This window comes from Chrysemys picta, chromosome 13, assembly GCF_011386835.1.
Source record: "Chrysemys picta bellii isolate R12L10 chromosome 13, ASM1138683v2, whole genome shotgun sequence".
NCBI lineage: Eukaryota > Metazoa > Chordata > Testudines > Emydidae > Chrysemys > Chrysemys picta.
The window spans coordinates 8892423-8920276 of record NC_088803.1 but is presented as its reverse complement, the minus strand read 5'-3'; the positions used below and the strand labels follow the sequence as shown (position 1 = coordinate 8920276).

At 49.2% G+C, this 27854-nt stretch overlaps 2 long non-coding RNA genes and 1 pseudogene across 2 annotated transcripts; 2 read left to right on the top strand and 1 right to left on the bottom strand.

The window, feature by feature from the left end:
* Window positions 1-176: 176 nt before the first annotated feature.
* On the top strand, window positions 177-7595 carry LOC135975234 (uncharacterized). The gene is made up of 2 exons (XR_010592164.1): window positions 177-3303; window positions 4994-7595. It is a non-coding gene; the product is annotated as an uncharacterized LOC135975234 (long non-coding RNA).
* Window positions 7596-16533: 8938 nt separating this feature from the next.
* On the bottom strand, window positions 16534-24481 carry LOC135975232 (uncharacterized). The gene is made up of 3 exons (XR_010592163.1): window positions 24253-24481; window positions 20170-20395; window positions 16534-18725 (listed from the first exon to the last, which is right to left on the bottom strand). It is a non-coding gene; the product is annotated as an uncharacterized LOC135975232 (long non-coding RNA).
* Window positions 24482-24952: 471 nt separating this feature from the next.
* On the top strand, window positions 24953-26137 carry LOC135975526 (apoptosis-stimulating of p53 protein 2-like; annotated as a pseudogene).
* Window positions 26138-27854: the final 1717 nt, after the last annotated feature.

Sequence of the window (27854 nt, the reverse complement as noted above, 5' to 3'; positions counted from 1 at the left end):
CATCTGTAGCCAATCCTGTGATAAAGAATCTAAAGGTTTATTAACTAGGCAAAATATTAAGAGTTCTCTGCAGGTTAAAGCAAAAAAAAAAAAAAAAAAAAACCATTAACACACCAATGAGTTACCATCTAAATCCAAAGAGTGACAGATTTGTAGTGATCTGTCAATTCAAAGGGTCTTTCAGGGCAGCCCTAGAAGGCAGCCCTGGGGATCTCTGGCTTCAGTTCAGTGTCTCTGGCCCTTCTGAGTTCAAACGGTTGAAAAGATGCAATTTCTTCTTATCAGGGATTTTTATTCCCTTCTCCCAGAGTTCAAGAAGATGGGACGAGTTCCCATCCACGTCTCCTCTTCATGGGTGGGGGGATGCAATCAATAAAGTGTTTTGTCCTCTCATGTTCCACAATGCTTTCCCTGGTGTCTGTGGGCCTACTTTTGCTGGGCAGGAAATTATACCTCCTGTGAAAGTTACTAGTGACCCCCCTTAATCCGAGCAGTCGTTATGTCAGCCAGCAGCCATTAGGGGGGAGCAGACACCTTAAGGACACAGTAGCCTGAACTTTTCAACTGTTTTCCCTTCAAGGCCTTAAGGTAGTTAGAGCTGGTCCCAAGCCCGTTTTCACTGACCAGATAGCAAAAGCACGGGTCTGACCACCACCAATCAAGTGTTAACACTGCAAGGACCTTGGTCTGAATGTGTATAAAGGATCTGTAAAATGTGTGTAAGACAGAGTTTTTGTACCAAGGTGCAAAGCTCTCCTTTCTTCTGCAGAATAAAGCAACTCCTCCTTATCCCTGTCTGGCTGTTATTGGCTCTCAGCTAGGTGGACCTGATATTTTGGTGACAGTTACTGGCGACTCCCTCCGCCGGGACTCTCCTAGCTCGGACATTGGACTCCGGACGGGAATGGTGCCAACGGGGTGTTTCGCCCCTTTTCTCTGCTTCACCGTGGCCCCTGGGGTTCATGTTCCGATAGGGTGAGTCCTAATAGGATAAGGAGACACTATCTGGTTCTGGTTCTGGTCTGGTTAACCGGTTAATGAATTTCTGTCTTATACATTTGGGCGTTAGGTGTGTGGACGGAACTGAGCCTCTCATTCATAATTCCTCAGAGTGGAAGCCATTGCGTGCGATGAAGCTCTGAGGTTGAATTGGGATCCTTCTGTCAGTATTAGTAGAAATTCCTGTAATAGGATCCTATCAGGTCATAATTCCCTCTGTTCTCTGTGTAATTCTCTGTTAGAGTGTCAGCAGGCAGATGGGTGGGTCTCTGGTAAAACCCTCAAAGGATAGTCCTTTGGATTATATGTTAAGCAAATGGCCCTTACCCGGTGTTCAAAAAGGGATGTCAAGGAAGCATTTTTTTTACAACTTTGCACCCAGGATTGGCCAGCCCTGGGGACTGCATGGCCCGAGTATGGCTCCTTTGATATTCCTACCCATTTAACCCCCTTACGCCTGATATTGGAAAACCAAGCGCCGGGGCAAATGGACTATTGGTTTTTGTGGGACGATGAGGCTCATCGTCGCATGAAGAAGGTACAGATTCAAGCCCCTCTATTCCCGAAAGCTTCTGCCCCTCACGAGGCTTATTATTTGGAGGATATCCCCCCCATGTATTGCTCTAGACCACGCTCACCCTCGGCGGCAGCATTACCAATTGCGGTGGACCCGGTACCCGCCTCAACGGAGCCCAGGACAGCAGGCCTACCAAGACAGATATTACCAACAAAGATTGAGGACACCACAATGCAGGCAAGCGAATCAGCTAGTGGAGCCACCAGCAGTGGGTACACTACCTCCCTGTCTGTTCCCAGCCTTAGTCCGTCCCATACAAGGAAGGGGGCACTTATGGGGACGAGGTAATTAATATCCAAGCACCCCTCCCGGCCATCCCAGTCCCTACTACGGATGGGAATGTTGTAGACCGTTATGTTCATGTCCCCTTTACCACTGCTGACCTTATGAACTGGCAAACCACTACGCCTCGCCTTAGGGACGACCTGGACGTCGTTCACAGGCGTTTCCGTGCCATTTTCCAGTCTCATAATCCTGATTGGCAAGACGTGGGCCAACTTTTAGATTGTTTATTGCGCATGGAAGAGAAAGAGCGGGTACTAAGGGGGGCCCGGGAGGCTGCAGAGGCCGCCAATGACGGTCGCAATTTTATAAGGCTCGCCAATCCGCCCCATTGGAACCCGAATGATTTGACCCAACAAGCAGATCTGAAGAAATTCCTAGACTATATTTTGACAGGCATAAAACAAGCGGGAGAAAGAACTTTAGATTGGACAAAGGTTCATAATACTGTGCAAGGGAAAGAAGAACACCCTTCTGACTTTTATGAGAGACTTTGTAAAGCATTTTGTATCCATACTAATACAGATCCCAAGGCCATGGACACACAGTCCACGGTCAGGCTTATTTTTATTTCCCAGTCAGCCCCGGACATCAAGAAGCAGTTGCGGCAGCTCGAGGGTGCTGAAGGAAAGTCCCTGGAGGAACTGGTAAGCGTGGCCACCCGAGTATATCATACAAGGGAAAAAGGTCAAGAGACCAAACAGGTGAGGATGCTAGCAGCCCTTGTAAACACTGGAAATGAAAAACAGGGAGGGTGGCAGGGACCCCGCAAATGGCAACCAAAATCAGATTATGGGGGGACCCCGAGACATGCCAATGACATACGTAACTACTGTAAGCAGCTTGGCCACTGGAAGAGAGAGTGTCCGAACTGACCTACCGGATGACAACCCCGTCGCCCAGACCGACCTCAACAACAGATGGCTGTGACAAGAATAGACGCTGTTGCTAATGAGGAATGACAGCAACCAGGGGGTCCTCTTGTCACCTATTCAAATGATTTTACCACTTCTGTTTGTTCCTCCACAGACCCCCAGGTTCACCTAACATTGGGAGGAACCACCTATTCTTGTCTTTTGGATTCAGGGGCTGCACTTTCTACTGTTACTGCCAAGCCGGAGAGAGGAAGCCTTACAGATAAGAGCATTCCGGTAATGGGTATAGGCGGGAAGCCATTTGACTGTTCTGTACTACAGGAGGCTGCTGTAGAAATCTCTGGTGTCTCCGCCTCCCATGCCTTTCTGCTAGCCCCGGATTCCCCAGTTAACCTCTTAGGCAGAGATCTGTTGTGTAAACTATGTGCTCAGATTTTCTTTTCAGATGATAAAATCATTCTTCGGTTGCCTCAAACCCAACTTCCCCAGCTGTGTGCTGTTCTAACCCAAGTTTCAAAGAACCCGATCCTGCCTGCGGACCCAATCTTACCCGAGCGACTCAGACAGGAGGTAAACATCTCCCTGTGGGGCACTTCAAGGGCAGACTTGGGGACTCTCCAGACAGAGCCAGTGCGTATAACCCTGAAGCCAGGCATTGAAATTCCTCGGATTCGTCATTATCCCATCCCCCAAGAAGCTCTGCTTGGCCTCCAGAGTCTTATCACCACATTCCTGCGGTTGGGAGTGCTGGTTCACACCAAGTCTCCTTTCAATACTCCCTGTGACGGGTTGGATCACAGAAACCCCCTTGGGAGCTGCCACCCGATGTGCAAAGACTACCCCTGCTTCTGTTTTCCCTGCCAGCTCAGGACTCCAGCACCCTGTCTTGCTGAGCCAGACACTCCTGTTTGGCTCCAGACACAGACCCAGGGTCTGAATCTCCTGTCCCAAAGCTGCAAGTTTACCTGAAAACAGCTCGCAGTAGTGCGCTTGTCTTTAGCACTCAGATGCCCAACTCCCAATGGGGTCTAAACCCAGATAAATCCGTTTTACCCTGTATAAAGCTTATGCATAAAGTTTATGCAGGGCAAACTCATAAATTGTTCGCCCTCTATAACACTGATAGAGAGATATGCACAGTTGTTTGCTCCCCCAGGTATTAATACATACTCTGAGTGAATTACTGAATAGAAAGTGATTTTATTAAGTACAGACAGTAGGATTTAAGTGGTTCAAAGTAGTAACAGACAGAGCAAAGTAAGCCACCAAGCAAAATAAAATAAAATGCGCAAATCTATGCCTAATCAAACTAAATACAGATAATCTCACCCTCAGAGATGTTTCAGTAAGTTTTTCTCAGACTGGACACCTTCCAGGCCTGGGCACAATTCTTTCCCCTGGTACAGCTCTTGTTGCAGCTCAGGTGGTAGCTAGGGGATTCTTCATGATGGCTTCTCTCTCCCGCTCTGTTCTCTTCCCCCCTTTATATATCTTTTGCATAAGGCGGGAACTCTTTGTCTCTCTGGGTTTCCACCCCCCCTCACTGGAAAAGCACCAGGTTAAAGATGGATTCCAGTTCAGGTGACATGATCACATGTCACTGCAAGACTTCATTACTCACTTGCCAGCACACACATATACAGGAAGACTCACAGGTAAATACAGCCATCTGCAGACAATGGGAGTCATCAAGATTCCAAACCATCATTAATGGTCCACACTTTACACAATTACAATAGGCCCTCAGAGTTACATTTTATATTTCTAGTTTTAGATACAAGAGTGGTACATTTATACAAATCAGATGATCACACTCAGTAGATTATAAGCTTTGTAATGATACCTTACAAGAGACCTTTTGCGTGAGGCATATCCCAGTTACTTACATTCACTTATTACCGTATTTTCTCTAAAACCATCTCAGTTACATTATATTGACTTATTATCAAGTTTTTATAAAACCATATAGACTGCACAACGTCACACGCTTGGCCTCCGGAGTCTTATCACCACATTCCTGCGGTTGGGAGTGCTGGTTCACACCAAGTCTCCTTTCAATACTCCCATTCTGCCAGTCAAAAAACCTGACATGGACTCAGAGGGAAAACCGGTATACCGATTTGTCCAGGACTTACGTGCGGTAAATAAGGTTGTTCAAGCTAGACACAATGTGGTACCAAACCCTCACACAATCCTGACTGCCATTCCAGCAGGTACCGCTTGTTATTCAGTAATAGACTTGTGTAATGCTTTTTTTTAGTATTCCTCTAGATAAGGACAGCTGGGGCCACGCTTACCAATTCAATTTCAGTCCCTACCCGCTGATGTTCCTGCCCACCGGATCGCTTCAGGAGACTGGGTCTATGTGAAAGAGTGGAAACACGAGCCTCTCCAACCCCGGTGGGTGGGCCCTTTCCAAGTCCTTCTTACCTCTCACACTGCTATTCGAGTGAAAGAGCGAGACACTTGGCTACACCACACCCGAGTCAAGCTAGCCCCTAGGATGGGGCCAGAAGCAGACGACTTCGGACCTCGAGGAAGCACCGCCAGCTCTTCCCACCGCGACCCGGAAGAGCCGGAAGCAGACGATACCTGGAAAGCTGAACCTCTTGAGGGACTAAAGCTTCTGTTCCGGTGAACAAAATCCTAAGACTTTATAACTATGGATTCTCAGACGGTGCTGCAGTGGCTATTGCTTTTGGGCCTGCCCCTTGTACAAGCTAACCCACAACCAGCCACTAAACCTCTTCAGTGAATAGCCACATTGGGACACTTATCTGATTGTTGGCTGTGTCACAAAACCTGCTCTGAGGAAGGAATAGGATTGTGGGCTGTACCTGCAAGTACTTTCCTTACAGGTAGAACAGAAAACTGAATGGGCATGGATTGGGGAATATCAATATGACAAATATGGGAGAAGGTCTGAAGTTTGGCATTATTACTGGGCAGCTAAGGGGGTCCCTCTTTTTGAAGTTCTTGGGATCGGGTATAACCTGCCCTTTTGTTTGGAAAATGCTGAAGGAAGTGGGAGGGAATTGGGCTACCTTCCCCTGGAGGCCTGTGATCAAACCCTTCGGTTTGAGGTCAGAAATGGAACCTTTTACCCTTTAAATACCCCTGAGAATGCCCCAAAACCCCATTGTCTCCTGCACATGGCCATTACTGTGAGACCAACAGGCATTTGTTATCAAGTGCAGTGGTTTCCCTCATTCCTCCCGTTAGGCCCCATAAATAAGACACATATGTATTATATGGATATTGACTCTGGCATTCTGTTGCCCCACACATCCCTTGAAAGGATGTCTGATGCCCGGAGTCCATGGGATCACTTGCAAGTTTTACAGCTAACATATTTGGGGTTACGTATTGTGGGGCCATTTTAAACAATACCCATGCCCTAGGAGACTTAAATGTTTCCCATTGGAGGTGCCAGAACCGCCTAGTGAGTAACTCTGGGTGCTGGGATAGAAGGGTAACCTGCCGCCATCGAGTTGTGGGTAATACCCTTACCCTCTATTTAGAGACCCCTGGCTTGTATCTTATCTGTGCCACAATGTCTACAAAGCTCTCCCTCCAGGTTGACAAGGTCGGTGCGGTGTGGCCCGGGTGTTACCAGATGTCCAAGTGAATGACACATTGGATGCCAGCCAGATCCTCAACCTGGCAGCTATGCCCATAAGTTTTTCACACACACACACCCCTTATAAGGACTCGAGCGAAACGTGCCAACAATCCCCTAGTAGTCAGGCAAACGGGGTTTCACTCCTTTGTTCGTGCGCTCATTCCTGGGTTGGGGGTAGCCGAGCTAGAAAAAGCAGTAGTAAATATTTCTGCAGAACTAGAAAAAATAGCCAATGCATCAATAGACGCTTTCCAAAAGTTGAAACAGGAGATTGATGAGGTGGCAGAAATAGCTTTGCAAAATAGACGTGTGTTAGATGCTCTGAATGCTGAAGGAGGGGGGGCTTGTGCTCGCATCGGGGAAAAATGTTGTTTCTATGTTAATCATTCTGGCTTAATTGAGCAGGATTTACAAGCCATTAAGAATGCTGCTGTTGTTTTCCATGCTGTATCTCTTGATCACACCTGTAGTTTTGAGGACCCGCGTCCAGACCTTGGGTCATGGTTTACGGGGCTCTTTCGAACAATTGTTAAATGGGTCTTTTTCTTTCTTTTCTTCCTATGTGTTATCTGGATAATGATACAATGTGCCAAATGCCTGTGTAATGCTATGATCAAAAGCTCTGCTGTCCATAAGAAAACCCAGTATCTGTCCCTCCAGCTTGATCGTAAATTGCGTAACGGGCCTGACAATTTTTTAATTTGTCAGGCCCGAAGGGGGGACTGTGAAAGTTACTAGTGACCCCCCCCCCTTAATCCGAGCAGTTGTTATGTCAGCCAGCGGCCATTAGGGGGAAGCAGACACCTTAAGGACACAAAAAGAACAGGAGTACTTGTGGCACTTTAGAGACTAACAAATTTATTAGAGCATAAGCTTTCGTGGACTACAGCCCACTCCTGAAAGCTTATGCTCTAATAAATTTGTTAGTCTCTAAGGTGCCACAAGTACTCCTGTTCTTTTTGCGGATACAGACTAACACGGCTGCTACTCTGAAACTTAAGGACACAGTAGCCTGAACTGTTCAACTGTTTTCCCTTCAAGGCCTTAAGGTAGTTGGAGCTGGTCCCAAGCTGGTTTTCACTGACCAGATAGCTGGTCTGACCACCACCAATCAAGTGTTAACACTGCAAGGACCTTGGTCTGAATGTGTATAAAGGATCTGTAAAATGTATGTAAGACAGATTTTGTACCAAGGTGCAAAGCTCTCCTTTCTTCTGCAGAATAAAGCAACTCCTCCTTATCCCTGTCTGGCTGTTATTGGCTCTCAGCTAGGTGGACCCGATATTTCGGTGACACTCCTGTGGCAAACCTGTTTTTCACACTTGGCCATGCTTGTCTCCAGACTGTGTGGGCATTTACAATTCCAGAGGAAACACTTAAATATCACCTTATAACCACAGTTGCCAACTTTCACGTGGTAAATAAATAGGGTGACCAGACAGCAAGTGTGAAAAATGGGGATGGGGGTGGGGGATAATAGGAGCCTATATAAGAAAAAGACCCAAAAATCAGGACTGTCCCTATAAAATCGGGACATCTGGTCACCCTATAAATAAACACCCTGAATTTCACAATAAGCCCAAAATCAAGCTAATTCCCTTTCAAAACAAGGCCAAAATGAGCCAATCCCTAAGAACCCCAGCACGCAATGTGACTAGATCCCCCTGGCGTGCAGTCTGGGACTGTGGTGGGCCCACTATGCGTCCCTGACTCTCTTCCCCGCCCCGCCTCTCCTTGACCCTGCTTGCTGGGAGCCAATCAAAAAAAAGAAGCAACAAGCTACAACAAGTTACAAGACAAAAACTAGCCAACAAGCAACTCACAAGCCAATTAAGCAAAAAACAAGCCCAGTTGCCGTGTTTTTTTTCGTGGGTTTGGCATGTCTGCTTATAACATGGGATATGGATATTATCAGTGAGATTAATGCAGGCAGCAACATACAAGCATTTCGTAGAGTCTAAACACTAAATATATTCGTTAAAGACTATTACAGTAACTCCTCGCTTCACGTGGTAATTACGTTCCTGAAAAATACTATTTTAAGCGAAATGATGTTAAGCGAATCCAATTTCCCAATAAGAATTAATGTAAATAAGGGGGGTTTGGTTCCAGGGAATTTTTTTTCGCCAGACACAAGACATTGTACATACATATATACACAGTATAAGTGTTAAACAATTGAATACTGTACACAGCAATGCTGATTGTGAAGCTTGGTTGAAGTGGTGGAGTCAGAGGGTGGGACATTTCCCAGGGAATGCCTTGCTGCTAAATGATGAACTAGCACTTGGCTGAGCCCTCAAGGGTTAACACATTGTTGTTAATGTGGCCTCACCCTCTACAAGGCAGCCGGGATGGAGGGAGGAGACACAATAGACGCATGGCAGCAGCTGCAAACATTCCCTGTGGAAACTGAACATGATGATGAACCCAGGTTATCCCACTGGAGCGCACCACTCCCATGGGCACCAGGTTTGTACAATTTTTGGTGGTGCCCAGAACAGGTCTAAGCAGAGCCGTCCTGTCCCAGTCCCAGCCCACCCCGCTCCGCCCCGCTGGCTCCCGGCGTCACTCGGGGAAGGGGGTGGAAGCCGGAAAGAGGCAGGGTGGAGGCTTGGGGAAAGGGGTGGAATGGGGGCAGAGCAGGGGCAGGTTGGGGCTGGCTCGCTCGCTGCTGCCAGCACCAGGCTGCCCACTAACTCCCCAGACCACCCTGGATCCAGAGCCATCCTGTCCACAGGACAGACCGGGACAACTGCCCTGGGCCCCGCGCTTTGGGGGGCCCCGTGCTTCAGGAGGACGTGGGGTCCAGGATGGCCTGGGGGGTTAGCGGATGGCCTGGGGCCAGCAGCACCTTCTGCGTAACACTGCTGCAAATTCAATGCCGAGAAACAGAAAGTAATGCACATTGGAAAACATAATCCCGACTGTGCTTGCAAAATGAAGGGGTCTAAATTGGCTGTTCCCACTCAAGAAAGAGATCCTGGAGGCATCATGTGTTGTTCTCTGAAAACACCTGCTCAATGTGCAGCGGCAGTCAAAAAAGCTAATAGGATGTTAGGAACCTTTAGAAAAGGGATAGAAAATATAACGCCACTATCACACCTTGAATACAGCATGCAGTTCTGGTCAATCAATCTCAAAAAAATATGTACTTTAATTCGAAAAGATACAGAGAACGGCAACAAACATTATCAGCGTGTGGAACAACTTCCCTATGAGGAGAGATTAAAAGACTGGGACCGTTCATCCTAGAAAATAGATGACTAAGGGGGGGGACATGATGGAGGTCTATAAAATCATGACTGGTGTAGAAAGAGTGAACAGAGAAGTGTTATTTACCCCTTCTCATAACACAAGAAGCAGGGGTCCCCCGATGAAATGAATAGGCAGCCGTTTTAAAACTAACAAAAGGAAATATTTCTTCACACACAATACACAGTCAACCTGTGGAACTCACTGCTCGGGGATGTGGTGAGATCCCAAAGTATAACTAGGTTAAAAAAAGAATGGGATAAGTTCATGGAGGATAGGTCCATCCATGGCTATTACCCAGGACGGTCAGGGATGCAACCTCATGATCTGAGCCTGAATTCTCTTGCCCTGAAATGCTCCATCTGCAGCCTGAAATCTCCATCCTCACCCCCTGAGCCAGTCAGTCCCCCACCCTGGAGCCAGATCAGAGACACCACCCGCTAGAGGGGAAAGGGCCCCATGTCCCACTCCATGAGCCAGTCAGTCCCCACCCCTGGGACCAGATCAGAGACACCACCCGCTAGAGGGGAAAGGGCCCCATGTCCCATTCCCCACTCCATGAGCCAGTCAGTCCCCACCCCTGCGACCAGATTCAAAGGGGAACCTTCTTGCTTACAATTAATTGAATCTATTCATTGAAATAATCATCACCTTTTACTTCATTATGAAACAGCTGTTTCAGAACCAGCGGTGTCTCACGGCCCAGCTTTGATCTTCGATTCAGTGTTCAGGGCTTTGCACATGAGATTATCCTCTGTCTGTCCATCCCCAGACACTAATCTATCTATCTACCTCCAAGAGAGGAACATGATTTATAAGTGACACCAGCTGATCAATATCATCTTTATTTCCACCTAACAGGAGCTGGGGGCGGGGAGGAGTTGGCACATCACCGAAGAGCAATACACACAAGAGCATCAGTAACCAGAGTGAGGGGAAAGCCCAGAAGCTGGAAATGCCCCCAGGTGAGAGAACCCAGGTGAGTGTCTCTAGGAGCAGATCTTAGATTTTCCATGTGAGGCCTGTGACCTGGCCCAGGGAGATGCCAGGCCTGTGCCAAGTGCTGGAGGGCCTGGGAACAGAATCACATGGAGGTTTAAGCCCTGGGACAGCATGCCTGCCCCACACAGGCCGGTTATGTTACCTAACCGCACCTGGAGGCAGGGCCGGCTCTAGGTTTTTTGCCGCCCCAAGCAAAAAAAATTTTGGCTGCCCCCCACCCCAGCCCTGGGCTCCCCCCACACCCCTCTGCTGCCCCTGCCCTGGGCCCCCCCCCTCACCCGCACCCCCCTGCCGCCCCAGCCCTGGGCTATCCTCCCCCCCCCCGCCCAACTGCACCCTCCTGCCACCCCTGCCCTGGGTCACTGGTAACTCACTCCCAGGGCGGGTCATTCAGCAGGAATTTTGGATGTGTACAGAACACAGACAGGATTGGTTCCCATATGGTTACAGAGCTGCAGTAAAGTAGAACCATTTTCAGCTTGTGTGATTGGAGGATATCTGGATGCATATTATAAGACTGTCCTACATAAATGAGGAAAAGTTGAGGTGCCTTTATTATTCTTTCGTTCCACTCTTTGTTTCTATGGGGAATTTGCCAATGCAATATCACTGTCTTCCTTTTAAACAAACAAAACTAAAAAAAAATGGCAATGGCTGTTGAAAATAACCACTGGGAAGCATTTCATGCTCCATTTTATCCTACTTTTTCTACAGCAAGTTACAGTGGATCAGTATATTTGATTTGGGAGAAACGAAGTAACAGCTGCTCAAACTGAGCGTGAGCTCTCCTGAATTTTGAGGGTGTTCAAATCCGGAAGGCAGGTGCTAGATTCCCTTTCTGAATATTGGCTAAATCTGGAAAGGAAAAGTCAATTTCTGCTTCCATGGCTCAGAATTGGAAAACCTCCTCTGTGCCTGGTACTGTATCTAAAGCTGCCCAGGTCCAGAGCCTCCCCTCCCTTACTTTTCATTTTCAATTCTAGTGGGATCCACGTACCTCCCTTGCTAGGCTTCAGATAGAGAGGGGCACTGTCCATTTAGTCCACCCAATTCTTTCTTTGGGGGCTGCAAGGTGAGGTCACACCAGTATCCCTAATCCAGTCTGGGGATGTCTTCTGAAGGGGCTATCTGGGCAAAGCCTTCTACTCCTTGGCCATACTTGTTCCACGTTCTAGAGTTACCTACCGTATTTTCACAGACATGTCCAGCTTTTGGGGTTTTAAATAGCCATCCGGGAGGAATTTGTAAAATTCTCAAAAGGTCCGGGATTTCCCTCCCAATGCAGAGCGCGGCACGTCTGACAGGGCGGCCCGGCCGGATTAAGCCACTCACATCAGGGCCTCCAGGAGCCAGAGCCCCTCCCCTGCTCCCCCCCTCTCCTCCCGTGCAGCCTCAGCGTGCCGCACCGGTTGGAGAAGGGTCGGGGGATCCTGGGGGTCTCTCAGGGGGTGGGGGTGTGGATGGGGTCGGGGCAGTCAGGGGACAGGTAGGGGGTGGGATCCTAGGGGGGCAGTTAGGGTGGGGGGTCTCAGGAGGGGGCAGTCGGGGACAAGGAGAAGGGAGGCTTAGATAGGGGGTGTGGTCCAAGGAGGCCTGGGTCCTAGCCCTCAGTGCTCAAACCACTAGACCCCACTCCCCTCTCAGAGTTAGGGACAGGACAAAAACCTGGGTAGGGGGGAGAATGAGCCCAGGGATGCTGAAAGAAGGGTCAAGCCGGGGAAGCCGTGGGAGGAAAGCTGGAGAGAGGCTGGGCAGGAAGAAACCTGTGGGAAAGCAGCCCCAAGACGTGGGGACAGGCGCAGAACTTGGCTTGCAGCAGACAGGGCCAGGTTGCCCACCCAGCCCCAGGACAGTGGCATGAAGACCCCTGATTTAAGGGGCTAAGCACACTCCGGAGCCCGCAGGGATGTGCTGACCACAGGGACCAGTGATCTGACATAAGGTCTCAGAGTTACTTTGGTTGGTCTTTCAGTTGCTGCCACTTGTTACCCCAAAAAGGGTGGACATCAATAGTGTGACCTGGCCGAGGGACATCAGCAGGGGGTGCCACAGCGACAGGCAGCTGCTACGCCCCGCCTAGCCATGAGAAGGCGCTCTCGCAGTGAGTCAACCCCTTCGCAAGCCCCTTAACCGGAGAAGGTTTCTCAGGTGCCTATGTAGGACCACAGGGGAGGCGTGTGGGTGGCTGCCTCATTCTTGGCGTTGCCACACAAAGGCCGAGCAGGGGCTGCAGATAATGCACCAAGTGGTTGGCCAAGTGAGAGGGACAAGGGCTGTTCTGGCTTCAGAGATTAACAGATCTCAGTGATTAGCCACTAACGAGGTCACCTGCAGTTTGCGGCAGAATGAGGAAGGAGTTCCCTGCAATACCCAAGTCCTGGCTCCCAGCCCTCCACTGCTCTAACCACTAGACCTCACTCCCCTCCTGGAGCTGGGGAGAGAACCATCTGCCAGGGAACTCGTGGGAGCATTTTCCTGAGTCAAAGGCTATGGCTGCAGTTGCAGATGTAGAGCGCCGGGAGTTAAACCAGCCCTTGGAAACAGCAGCAGGGAAAGCGCTGTCGTGCGTTCACACTGTCAGCTGCAAGTGCAGTGATGTGGCCACATTAGCAGCTCTTGCAACGCTACAGAGAGCAGTGCATTGTGGTAGCTATCCCAGTGTGCAAGTGGCTGCAGCGTGCTTCTCAAATGGCGGAGTGGAGTGTGACAGGGAGTGTGTTGTGTGTATGTGGGGGGAGAGACACTGTGTTTTAGGGGGCAGTGTGTCAGCATGCTGTCCTGTAAGTTCAGACAATGGCAGGGGGAAACCCCGACATCAGCCCCCACCCCCTCACCTCTCTCACACACACACATGCACAAACGCCTGCCTCAGCAGCAGGAGCGTTCCACAGTGATGGTTTGCTGTGTCCTGGAGCAGATAAGCAGCCGGCTGTCAGAAATGGAGCTTTGAAAGGGGACATCTGCACGCCTGCCGCCGAGTTCAAAACAATGACCAGAGCGGCCACTTGACTTCAAGGGATTATGGGACATTTCCGGAGGCCAATCACAGCGCAGTAATGCAACACGTCATCCACACTGACACCCTGGTGCTCCAGCCGGGGCACAGCAAGCTCTATGCTTCTCGTGGAGGTGGATTACCAGGGCACTCCAGCCGCGGGGTCCAGGCGCTCTAAGTGCCTTGCCAGTGTGGCCACCTCAGGAGTTAGGGTGCCGGGGGCTCATTTAATGCACTTTAACTTGCAAGTGTAGCCAAGCCCTGACAGAGGTCTGGTAAACTGTCAGAACCAGCCATTGTTAGAGTGTCTGGGAAACCCAAGGGCCATAGCCTGGGGCATCTGAGACCAATTAGGTGACCAAGTACCTACTGCAGGTACTGGGAAAAACAAGGCCACAACAAGCCAATCCCTAAGAACCCCAACACTCTATGTGACTAGATCCCCCCGGCGTGCAGTCTGGGACTGTGGTGGGCCCGCTGTGCATCCCTGACTCTCTTCCCCGCCCCGCCTCTCCTTGCCCCTGCCTGCTGGGAGCTCATAAAAAAAAAGAAGCAACAAGCTACAAGCCAAAAAATAGCCAACAAGCAACTCACAAGCCAATTAAGGAAGAAACAAGCCCAATTTCTGTGTTTTTTTTTTTTGCAGGTTTGGCCTGTCTGGTGCTGAGCTGCTGGTGGTTCTGTGATGTGGGGAGGTGGGTGTCAATAGCAACCAGGCTTCTTCTCCCCCGAGGAGAGAGCGTAGTACTTCTGCATCTTTTATCCAGCATACCAATTTTGAGAGATTTCCATGTCCCCTTTTTGCTTTATGTCCCACCTTCCAGTCTCATTTACCGACGTGTGCACTTTTGCCATGTTGGGCATTTTGGAGAAAAGATTCATATTTTAATTTTTCTTTCTGTGGGGAATTAGGAAGCTTGTGTGTGTTTTCACGTGTTCAGGTTAGAAGATTTTTGAACAAAACCAGGTTTTTACACATTTTAAATAACTGAGTAAAGGGAGGTTGAGCCCCTTTTAAATCATGTACAAAAGAAAGTGGATTCTCACCTAGCGATGAAGAAAGGAAAAGGGTCAGAGAGAAAGTCTGAAAACTGCAGGAAAGGAAAATAACAAGGAAAGAGTTTTAAAACTGCAAAAGAGGGAAAGGACAGAAAATGTTAAACCTGCAGGAAAGGGAAAAAAGGAAGAGAGTGAGTTTTAAATCAACCAGGAAGGAAAAGTGTTAGAACATCAGGAAAGCCCTCCGGCCAGTCACAGAAAGAGAGAGAAAATCAAGTGAGAGAAAACGTTGTAAAGCAGCAAGAAAGCTCTGCCCTGCCCCCCAACCTGTTACAAGGTAAGTAAATGGCAGAGAGAAAAAAGCACCGCACCCCAAGGGCGGTCCCCATCCCCACACAAATGGCAGCAAGTCGAGGAGCTGGCAGTCTCGGGGATCCACCGCCGCATGGCTGAGCCCAGCAGAATAGGTTTTCTAAAGCCGTTGCCGGTTATGCCCGTATGTCGGATCACTTAAGGATGCTAAGCCGCTGGGAGCTCAACAGTGCTCAGCAAGCATCGCGTCCTCCTGCCCTGTCCCCTGCATTTGAATCAAAACATCAAACCTCGGGAATATTTTCTTCAAAATAAAAACCGCAAGGGCTATTGGGTAGAAACAGTGCTCTTGAATCACTCGCTGATTGCCTGTTCTGCTCATTCCCTCTGACGCACCTGGCATTGGCCACTGTCAGAAGACAGGATACTGGGCTAGGTGGACCATTGCTCTGACCCAGTGTGGCCGGTCTTATGTTCTTATGAAAGTTTTGCCCAGGGTGCAAAAGCAACCCAAACTGCTTGAAAGACTTAAAGACTAAAAGAGCTGATCGCCCTTTGTATCAGAGAGAAGAGCCTGACTTACTTTTCAAAAGCTGTTAAACCAAGGGAAGTTTCCACAGACTTTTATAACTAATCCTGTTTGTAGCTGTTGCCCACGCTTTCGAAGGGGGAAAATAACCAAAATCCTTGTTCTAGGGCCGTGGTTTTCAACCTGGGGTCCATGGATGTTTCCAGATTATTTTTTAAATTTCCAAAGTTTCCAATGTAAAACAGGGTCTGGGGATAAACATGCTGTCTCGGCTTGTAGGGGAATATCGATCCCTTTTTTTTTTTTAGTGAAACCATTTTGTAGGTGGCCATTTTTTTAGTTGTCCCACAGGTTCTGACTTGTTTTTTCCTGGTGGGAGCTCCTCTCCGTCCCTCCCCCCATGTGAGTGGGAGGCAGCCCGTGGAGGGAAGAGGCTGAGTGGGGGCGGGGCCTTGGAGCATTGCGGGGGGTGGGACCTCACGAGAAGGAGGCTAAGTGGGGGTGAGGTGTCAGGGGGAAGAGGCCGAGTGGGGACAGGGCCTTGGGGCAAAGCAGGGGATGGGCCATGGTCCAGATGCCGGGCCCATGAAAGAGTCATCTATCCCTGTGGGTGCTGAGCACCCCCTATTTTTTTTGGTGGGTGCCTGAGCCCCGGAGCACCCGCAGAGTCGGCACCTATGAGTTGTTCTGCTCTTCCAGGGGCAAACGTTTGTTATGCACCGTCAAGGCTGATTCCCCACTCTGACACTGCGAGTGCAGAAGGTGGGGCCCGCAGGGATTCTAAAAATTAATACTGGCCACTCCAGGCTGCTATTAAACTCCCAACATCACAGCTTCTCTCTGACCTTGGATAGGTAGATGCTGCCACCACCCATGTGCAAAAAAAACCTCTTTGGACCCAGGAAGGCGCACTTGGGAATTCCTCCCTGTGGGGTACCCTCAAGCTCTTCCACCCCTCCTCTGGGGAAGAGCTAAGAAAGAAAAGAAAGGTAATCAGCTGTTGCCACCAGCTAATCAAACAGGATATGCACAAACCTCTTAGGACACAAAAATCCAATCCTGTTCTTAAAAAAGGTAAATTTTATTAAAAACAAAAAGAAAGAAAATACATCTGAAACTTAGGCTTTTTGCTACATCTTAAAAGAAACAATTACAAAAATTAAGCATCAAGATAGCTCTCTTGAGGTTTAGCTTAAAGGTTACAAGCAAAACAAAAGCATTTGGGTTTAGCACAGAGGAGTCCACAAGCCAATACAAAATAAAAGAAATAATCCTAATTGCCTCTTCCTAGACATTCCCTAATTTACTTACATATCTGGGGTTTGAGATAAGCCATCTCTAGGTATGATCTGATGGTTTTTCATACCTGGCTTAAAGCTTCTCACAGCATAACTGCTGCCCCGTTCCCTTCTTCTCCTGAGAACCACAACACACACACAAGGAGTCTTTTCCCAATTTTAAAAAGTTCCAGCTCTCCCATTGGCTCTTTTGGTCAGGTGCCCACTCACTTCCTTTTACCTGTGGGTTTCTTAACCTATTCAGGTAAAGCAAGTAGAGAAGAACTACTAACAGTGTTTTTATAGCTAACTGGTTGGCTGGGTGTCCATAAAAGGAAGAAACCCCTCCCCACCTTCATTTATCACATGCACAAACACTTCCCCAAATCACCTGGCATTATTTTCCCCACAGTCGGTGGACTACTAAATAAATAAGACCAACAGAAACATTGGGGAAGACGGAGATCTTTTGTACCTGTACCTGCAAAACAACATTTTGTGGTTGTTGTTGTTTTGCATTTGTTTATTATTGCAATCAAGGGACCCCAAAGAATTATTATATTATATTGTTTTGTTTCATATGTTGGATCTTCATTTTCTGTCTTTCTCAGCAGCTGCCAGGACCTATGATCTCCAGCCCTCGTGCACACACAGACACACACACAGAGCAGGGCTCACCCCATCCAGCAGGGGGTGGCAGGGATACACACACTCTGAGCAGTGCATTGCCCCTCCGTCACCATCACGTTTCCTCTTCACAGCCCACCCAGGCAGCTGGTCCCGGGAGTTGGCCGTGGGGGGCTCATTCTTCACCCTCAACAGCCTCATCTTCCTCGTCACCTACTTCCTGATAAAGTGCGAAGGTAACTGGCTTCTTCCGGGGCAGGCAGCTCTCATTGGCAGGGTGCTGGGGACTTGTCCCCGAACTCAAAACGACCCACCAAGGCTGAAATTTCTCCCCTTTTCTTTCTCAGCCTACACAAGGTTAGTTGCAGAGGGATGGTTGCACCTACCAGTACCACAGTTGGCTAGGTATCGTGTATGTCAGAGGCTCTGTTCCCATGGGAAGCTCTTCAGCCATCGGCTGACATGCAGCCACCTCTGGGGCGGGGTGTGTTGGGTACATGACAGCTGCCCAAACATTTTGGATGGGGAGCAAAGGAGGCTCCTGAACTGCACTGAAATGGCAGGGGTGGGAAGGGGGTAGGCAGAGCGGAATCAGCTGTGTTGAGATTGATCGCTGGGGGTCACACTCCAGCAGTCGGTCGTGGGGCTCCCGGCAGCACAGCGCCCCCTAGAGACTCATTATGACATCAGCCCTGACTGCCAGGGGAGAGCGCCAGCTATTGGGTCCCTGCCCTGCGCCCTGCAGTGCAGAGCCCCGTATTGCAGCTCTGGGGAAGTGGGGTCACCCCTGACTCCAAGGGGGACAGCGCCCCCTAGTGACCTGCTCACCCTGTTATCTGCAGCACAGTGCCCCTAGCCCCATGGAGAGCATCGGTGAGTCAGTCACTGGTTGTTCCCCCCGGCAGTTTCATCCCTCCTTCCTCAGAACCTGCCCTCCCCCACCCTTAGCTAGAGATCTAAATAACAGGTGGGACTGAAGCGTGGTATAGACTCCAGTGTTGTCACTTTTTGTTTGCAGATTCCTAGGAGAATCACAGGATGGAGATCCAAGCCCGAAGAAGAACCTCCAAAGGTCTTTAGCATGAATCTTTCCAAGCTGTCTGTGATGCTGAGGCCAAATCAATCTTCCCCACCCCTTGCCTCGGTTTCCCCATCTGACAAATGGTGTTCATGATCTCCACCTTCCATGCGGGGTGTTGTGAAGCTTAACATATTTGCTTTGAATATTCTGCAGGTCTCTTCCCTAGTCATGTGCTTTAGAACCCTGTGCAGCACCGGGAATGCAACACAAAATATATTTTAGCCTGCTGTTGTAATCTTCCATGTCACATCACTGCCGTTGGTTCCACTGCTGATGTGGGAGCTGCTTCTAAACTGAAAGAAAGAAAGAAAGCTCACCTTTCTTCTCATTTTCCAGATCCCATCTGCCACTCGTTTCCAAGCTGTATGAATTCCTGTAAACTCCCCTCCCTTCCTGCTTCATAATTAAAGTTTACTCCAACCCACTTCAGTCTCTGTCTCATCGATAGACCTGGTATTTGTGTGCTCCCTCACACGGTTTGTGTCAGATCCTCCGCATTGCCAGCAGATGGGGTGATTCTCCCTCCACTTTGACCGGCAAATTCTTTCCCATATAGATTCATAGAGTCCAAGGCCAGAAGGAATCATTGTGGTCACCTAGTCTGAGCTCCTGGATAACACAGACCATAGGGCTTTCCCAAAATAATTCCTAGAGTGGATCTTTTATAAAAATATCCAATCAGTCAAGTCCAGCCAACTCCGCAATCATTTTTTTTAAAACTATGCTGCAAGTTATCTGGACTTGCTGATTTTAAAATATCTAACTTTAGTAGCTTCTGTTTAGCACCTTCCAGAGATACCACGCCCCGCTCGGACGCATCTGTGGTTACTAGGAACGGTTTGTCAAAGTCTGGGGCCCTTAGCACATGGTCAGACATGAGTGTCGCCTTAAGCTGGTTAAAGGCCTTTTGACACTCATCAGTCCACTGAACTGCATTTGGCTGTTTCTTTCTGGTTAGGTCTGTCAGTGGGGAGGCGATTTTGTTGTAGTGTGGTACAAATCGCCTATAATATCCAGCCAAGCCTAAGAAGGATTGGACCTGTTTCTTTGACTTTGGAACCGGCCACTTTTGGATAGCATCTGCTTTGGCCTGTAGGGGATTTATAGTTCCTTGACCCACCTGGTGCCCCAGGTAAGTCACTTTGTTTTGGCCTATTTGACACTTTTTAGCCTTAACAGTTAGTCCTGCCTGCCTGATGCGCTCAAAGACTTTTCCCAGGTGCTCCAGGTGTTCTGCCCATGAATCAGAAAAAATGGCCACATCACCTAGGTAGGCAACTGCACATTCTCCCAATCCCGCTAGGAGACCATCTACAAGTCTTTGGAAGGTGGCGGGTGCATTTCGCAGCCCGAAAGGAAGTACATTGAATTCATACACCCCTGCCTGGGTGACGAAGGCTGACCTTTCCTTGGCGGGTTCATCTAGTGGTACTTGCCAGTACCCCTTGGTTAAGTCTCAGGTAGAGATGAATTGGGCATGTCCCAATTTCTCCAATAGCTCATCTGTGCGTGGCATTGGATAGTTGCAAGGACGAGTTACAGCATTTAGCTTACGGTAGTCCACGCAAAAGCGTATTTCCCCATCTGGTTTGGGAACTAGAACCACTGCAGATGCCCATGCACTCTTAGAGGGGCGGATTATACCCATCTGTAGCATGTCCTGGATCTCCCTGTTTATAGCAGTTTGGGCATGAGGTGACTCCCGGTAGGGTGGGGTTCTAATTGGGTGAGCATTACCTGTGTCAATGGAGTGGTATGCCCGTTCGGTCCATCCTGGGATGGCTGAGAACATTGGCGCAAAGCTTGTGCACAGCTCCTTGATCTGCTGCCGCTGCAGACGTCCAAGGGTCGCGGAGAGGTTCACCTCTTTCATGCCACCATTACTTTTTCCTTCGTAGTAGACACCTTCAGGCCACTCCGCATTATCTGTTTCCTGGCTGTAAACTGGGAAACGTTTAATTCTCTGGAATAAAAAGGGTTAAGAGAATTAACATGGTATACCTCGGCTTTATGTTGGAGGTGGGGGATGCTATGAGATAGTTAACAGCTCCTAGGCGCTCCTGGACCGTGAATGGTCCTTCCCCGCGACGCTTCCATTTTATGGGCCTGGAGCGCCTTTAAGACCATGACTTGGTCTCCTACTTTGAAGGACCGTTCTCTGGAATGTTTATCATACCAGGCCTTTTGCTCTTCCTGAGCATCCTTTAGGTTTTCTTTAGCAAGAGCTAAAGAGTGTCGGAGGGTGCTTTGTAGGTTGCTCACAAAGTCTAGAATGTTAGTTCCCAGAGAAGGCGTAAACCCCTCCCATTGCTGCTTCACCAACTATAATGACCCCTTAACCTCGCGGCCATATACAAGTTCAAATGGTGAAAACCCTAAACTGGGATGTGGTACAGCCCTGTAGGCGAAAAGCAACTGCTGCAACACTAGGTCCCAATCATTGGAGTGTTCATTTACAAATTTACGTATCATGGTCCTCAAAGTTCCATTAAACCTCTCCACCAGGCCATTGGTTTGATGGTGGTAAGGGGTGGCAACCAAGTGATTCACTCCATGAGATTCCCACAGGTTATTCATGGTCCCTGCCAGGAAATTAGTTCCCGAATCTGTAAGGATGTTGGAGGGCCAACCTACCCTGGCAAAAATGTCTGCTAATGCCTGGCACACACTTTTAGCCCAGGTGTTGCTTAAGGGTACTGCTTCCGGCCATCGGGTAGCAAAATCCATGAAAGTCAGTATGTACTGCTTTCCTCTGGGTCCTGTGGCACCTTTGAGACTAACAGAAGTATTGGGAGCATAAGCTTTCGTGGGTAAGAACCTCACTTCTTCAGATGCAAGTAATGGAAATCTCTAGAGGCAGGTATATATCAGTGTGGAGATAACGAGGTTAGTTCAATCAGGGAGGGTGAGGTGCTCTGCTAGCAGATGAGGTGTGAACACCAAGGGAGGAGAAACTGTTTCTGTAGTTGGATAGCCATTCACAGTCTTTGTTTAATCCTGATCTGATGGTGTCAAATTTGCAAATGAACTGGAGCTCAGCAGTTTCTCTTTGGAGTCTGGTCCTGAAGTTTTTTTGCTGTAAGATGGCAACCTTTACATCTGCTATTGTGTGGCCAGGGAGGTTGAAGTGTTCTCCTACAGGTTTTTGTATATTGCCATTCCTGATATCTGACTTGTGTCCATTTATCCTCTTGCGTAGTGACTGTCCACCACGCACCGCACCATAACAACTCTAACTCAGGAACCAACCCATGCAACAAACCTCGATGCCAACTCTGCCCACATATCTACACCAGCAACACCATCACTGGACCTAACCAGATCAGCTACAACATCACCGGCTCATTCACCTGCACGTCCACTAATGTTATATATGCCATCATGTGCCAGCAATGCCCCTCTGCTATGTACATTGGCCATAGAAGCCCCCCTGCTTCTACCACCCTGGGCCTTTAAATAGCTGCTGGAGTCCTGGGGAAGGACCGAGGCAGCAGAGGGAGCTGGAGCCCCAGCACTTTAAATAGCTTCCGTCAGCTGGCGACCAGCCCCATTGAAACCCCCTGCCCCATGGCATGACTCCCCCTCCCCCCCTTGCAACCCCCCGCCCCATGGCATGACTCCCCCTCCCCCCTTGCAACCCCTCACCCCATGGCATGACTCCCCCTCCCCCCTTGCAACCCCTCACCCCATGGCATGACTCCCCCTCGCCCCACTGCAACCCCCGGTCCCATGACAGCCCCTCATCTGCAACCCCCCACCCCATGGCATGACTCCCCCTCCCCCCATTGCAACCCCCCGGCCCATGGCATGACTCCCCCTCACCCTATTGCAACCCCCCACCCATGACATGACTCCCCCTCACCCTATTGCAACCTCCGCCCCATGGCATGACTCCCCCTCACCCTATTGCAACCCCCCGCCCCCTGGCATGACTCCCCTCCCCCCATTGGAGCCCCCTGCCCCATGGCATGACTCCCCCTCCCCCCTTGCTGTCCCCCGCCCCATGGCATGACTCCACCTTGCCCCATTGCAACCCCCCACCCCATGGCATGACTCCCCCTCGCCCCACTGCAACCCCCGGCCCCATGGCATGACTCCCCCTCGCCCTACTGCAACCCCCCTGCCTCCCATTGCAGCCCCCGGCCCCATTGCATGACTCCCCCTCGCCCAACTGCAACCCCCGGCCCCATGGCATGACTCCCCCTTGCCCCACTGCAACCCCCCACCTCATGGCAGGACTCCCCTTCACCCTATTGCAACCCACCACCCCATGGCATTACACCCCCTTCCCCCATTGCAAACTCCGGCCCCATGGCATGATTCCCCCTCGCTCCTCTGCAACCCCCCCTGCTTCCCACTGCATGACTCTGCCTCCCACCACTGCAGGGGCTGGCTGCAGGCAGGGGCTGGTGCGGGCAGGGCAGGGGATGCAGCAGGGGCTGGCTGCAGGCAGGGGGTGCGGAGCTGGCTGCAGGCAGGGGCTGGCTGGAGACAGGGGCTGGTGGGGGCAGGGGGTGTGGGGCTGGCTGCAGGCAGGGGCTGGCTGGAGACAGGGGCTGGTGGGGGCAGGGGGTGTGGGGCTGGCTGCAGGCAGGGGCTGGCTGCGGGTAGGAAAGGGCGTGCGGGGCTGTTGGGGTCACTAGGCCTACCTGAGCCAAAGTTCTTCCATGTTTAAACTCTGTCCTTCCATGTTTAACTCTAATCGGCCTCAAAAACCAAGGACAGGAATTGGAATGTGTAAACAGCCAGTTAGCAATTACGACCTTGCTCAGACCAGGTACCAAACGATAACGATGAGGTTTGCATGTTTCTAGCTGGGGAAGGGGTAATAAACTAAGGGTAAACAGAACCAAATAACTGTTTAGAGGTGTGTTACTAACAAGCTAGATTTATAGCCCTAGAATGATTTAATTGCTTAAATGTATAAACATGCCTTCGGTAGAGAGGGGAGGGGGAGTACAGGGGGGGTGGTAGAGACGGGGAGGGAGGGGGGGCTTAGTTGTAAAATGTATAAGAAGAGAGAAACTGTTTTTGCTGGTGTGCTGGATTTGAGACTTGCCTGTCTCCTTGCATCACTTTGAGATCTCAAATAAACTTTGATTGTTTCTCCATCCCGGTATGTTTATTGGCACGAAGCTGTCAACGCTGGATCCCCACTTTGAACTTTAGGGTACAAATGTAGGGGCCTGCATGAAAACTTCTAAGCTTAACTACCAGCTTAGCTCTGGTTCCGCTGCCACCATTTCCCAATTTTTACCTCCCTGGGAAGCCCTGAGAAACCTTTCACCAATTCCCTGGTGAGTACAGATCCAACCCCCTTGGATCTTAAAACAAGGAGAAATTAACCATTCCCCCTCCTTCCTCCCACCAACTCCTGGTGAATACAGTTCCAACCCCCCTGGGTTCTAAAACAAGGAGAAATTAACCATCCCCCCTCCTTCCTCCCACCAACTCCTGGTGAACACAGATCTAATCCCCTTGGGATCTAAAACAAGGAGAAATTAACCATCCCCCCCTCCTTCCTCCCACCAACTCCTGGTGAATCAAGATCCAAACCCCTTGGATCTTAAAAACAAGGAAAAATCAATCAGGTTCTTAAAAAGATGGCTTTTAATTAAAGAAAAAAAGTAAAAATCATCTCTGTAAAATCAGTATGGAAATTAACCTTACAGGGTAATCAAACTTAAAGAGCTCAGAGGACTCCCCTCTAGTCTCAGGTTCAAAGTACAGCAAACAAAGATAAACACTCTAGTAAAAGGTACATTTACAAGTTGAGAAAACAAAGGAAAACTAACACGCCTTGCCTGGCTATTTACTTACAAGTTTGAAATAGGAGAGACTTGTTTAGAAAGATGTGGAGAACCTGGATTGATGTCTGGTCCCTCTCAGTCCGGAGAACGAACACACTCCCCAACAAAGAACACAAACAAAAGCCTTCCCCCCCTCCAAGATTTGAAAGTATCTTGTCCCCTTATTGGTCCTTTAGGTCAGATGCCAGCCAAGATACCTGAGCTTCTTAACCCTTTACAGGGAAAAGGATTTTGGAGTCTCTGGCCAGGAGGGATTTTATAGTACTGTACACAGGACAGCTGTTACCCTTCCCTTTATAGTTATGACAGAAGCACACCGGGCAACGAACCTCACTGTTGCTGTCCTCGCACCCCCTGCCTGCCGCCAGCCCCTGCTGCACCTCCTGCCCTGCTTTCAGCCCCGCACCCCCTCTCCTGCCCGCAGCCAGCCCTGCACCCCTTGCCCTACCCGCAGCCAGCCCCACACCCCTTGCCCTGCCTCCAGGCAGACCCTACCTCCAATCAGCCCCTGCCCTGCCCCTGCCCTGCCTCTAGCAAGCAATATATGTAATATATAATTTTGATTTTATTTATATAGTTATGGAAAGTAAATAATACATGGAAGAAATGAAAGGGGTTTTTTTTACGTGTTTTTTTTTTACTCATCCCTGTCGGGGCCCCGCCTAAAATGTTCAGATTGGACACCGCACTTCCTAAAGCCAGCCCTGCATACAGTAATGGCAAAGTTCTTGGTTCAGGCTTGTAGCAGTGATAGAAGCACAGATCAGAATGAAGTGCCTCTACCTTCAGCAGGGCTAGGTAGCGTGCCTGAGGTAACATCAGACAGTGATGCACTCATGCAGTCTGAAATGGAAGAACCAAGTCTAGAGTCATCAGAACCACTGGAAGTTTACATGGAGGAATATCCTCCATACCCACCACCACCTTACCCATCAGGAGAACCAGAGGGACTGGGAGAGGACTCCTTCAGTATGCGACCCCCTGAAGTCACTGGACAGTTTTTCTTACCTCCTGGGAAGAGGACGAACTTACGTAAAACTGGCTCAGAGAGGATTGCCCATGGAATGAGAGTGAAATTCAACCCCCTTGCATTGCTTTTAGATTCATCTTTGGAGGGAGAATTTGACCTTGTGCAGAGAATCATTTATGAGGTTGAAGATCCCAGCCTGCCCAATGATGAAGGAATTACAGCACTTCACAATGCCGTGTGTGCTGGTCACACCGAGATTGTAAAGTTTCTGGTACAGTTTGGTGTGAATGTTAACGCTGCAGATAGTGATGGATGGACCCCTTTACACTGCGCGGCATCTTGCCAGAACGTCCAGGTGTGCAAATTCCTAGTGGAATCAGGTGCTGCTGTGTTTGCTATGACCTACAGTGACATGCAGACAGCTGCAGACAAAGGTGAAGAAATGGAAGAAGGCTACACCCAGTGCTCTCAGTTTCTGTGCGGAGTGCAGGAGAAAATGGGGATAATGAACAAAGGAGTGATCTACGCACTCTGGGATTATGAAGCACAGAATGATGATGAGTTGTCCATGAAAGAAGGAGACTGCATGACAATACTACGCCGGGAAGATGAAGATGAAATTGAGTGGTGGTGGGCATGGCTAAATGACAAGGAAGGATATATACCACTAACCTGCTGGGGCTGTACCCAAGGATTAAACCAAGGCAAAGAAGCTTGGCATGAAATTGCACAAAATCCCAAGTTATGAAGTTCTAATCAAGGGTGATTTATCACTTCTCTAAAAGAAATCATTTTGTGTTAGTTCCAATTTCATGAGACTTATTTTAATAACAATGTAACTTGAAAGCAATGAAGAATGTGCTTGAAAACAAATGAAGGATCAATGGATTCACAAATGGAGGGGGGCATTCCATAAGCTGAAATGCTGCTTACAAGCAAATGGCATTGTGCTACATCTGGCCTAAGCAAGCCTGACGTTCGACTAGTGCCCTCTGCTTTTCTAAACTGCAGGTTCAAATCAAGTCTTTGGAGTACATCCACAGCTGCGATGGGTCATTCAGTCCTTTGTATAGAGCTTCCTTTTTTAGCCAAGTCCCTCCAGAGGTATGAAGCAGGATTGAAGACAAGATGGAGACGAGGCATCAGCCTTTTATAGTCTCTTGCCGTGTGGTCTTTGCTTTCTTTGTCCCAAGGACACTCTCTCCAGCATGTGGCATAGAAAAACCTTAGAGTTCTGTCCATAGGCAGGTCCCTGCATGCCTTGCTGAGTCACAAGGTGTATCTACCTTCTTTCAATGGGTCAATTGTATAGCTCATGGTCCTTAGTGGGCCATCAAGCAGGCTAGCCAGAACTAACACCAACTTGTCTGAGGTGTTCCCCGGAAGCATAGCACAAGTTTGAAATACAGACAGTGTAGAGCCAATATTCAGAACGTCAACTACAAAACTGCTACACATATACAGAGAGCATAATTCTAATCAGCCAATCAGAACCTCTCCATAGACCCCTTCCACGACAACCTTTATACAATATTGGCTGCAAATATAGAACAGTGGTGGCAACGGTGATCTATACAGTTACAGATTATGTCAATAGCTTCACAGGAGGTGACACGGCATCAGTGAGACAGATATTGGAATACTGCATCCAGTTTTGGTGTCCTCCTTTGAAAAAGATGTTGTGAGATTGGGGCTGGGGCAGCAAAGAGCCACCAAATGTTCTTAGGGCTGGAGAAAAATGCCTTCTAGTGAGTGATTGAAAGAGCTCAACCTCTTTAGCTTCTCAAAAGAAGATTGAAAGGTGACTTCATTGAAGTGTTGAAGGGCCTTAATGGAGAGAAAAGATTGGCTATTAAAGGGCTCTTTAATCGAGCAGAGAAAGGCAGAACAAGACCCAGTGGCTGGAAGGTGAAAAGAGACAAATTCATATTACAAATAAAGCACAAATATTCAACAGCGAGAATGATTCACCACAGGAACAAGCTACCAAGGAAAGTGGTGGATTCTCCATCTCTTGATGTCATTGAATGAAGACTAGATGCCTTTCTGGAATGTGTTTGCCCCCAAAGTAGCTATGGTGTCATACAGGAGGCCTGTGACATGCAGGGGGTCAGATTAGATGCTCTAATGGTCTCTTCTGGCCATCAAGTCTAGTAATTTCTGAAAAACGGAGTGTGGCATTGGGAGCAACGTCTGTGGTTTTACTGTCTAGTCGGCTCGCTTCCTAAAATGAACACGCCTTGATTGGGGTGATCCACAGGGAGTAGCTCAAAGCTCCCAAGTGCCTGGCCAGGGGCAGGGCATTAGCACAGCAAGGGAGGGGCGTGGCAGTGACATCAAAAAGGCCTTTTGCAGGACCTCAGACTATTGGTCAAAGGTGGTGACCTCACAGAGAGATGCTGACATCAGCCAGGCAGGACAGAGGCGAGTGGCCCGGGAAAGCTCAGAGACCCCTGGGGCTTTGCTTCAGCAAGTCTCTGTCTCGAGGTCTCTCTTTGAGGACTGAGAGAACATTCGGGTTCACGTACGTGAGCGGCAGGAGGAACCTCTGTCGAGTGTTCTCCTTCCCTTTTCGTGATTGTACTAGAAAGCAGACGTCCCTGTGTAGAAGGTAAGAGCCTCCTCCAGGTGTGAAACCTGTT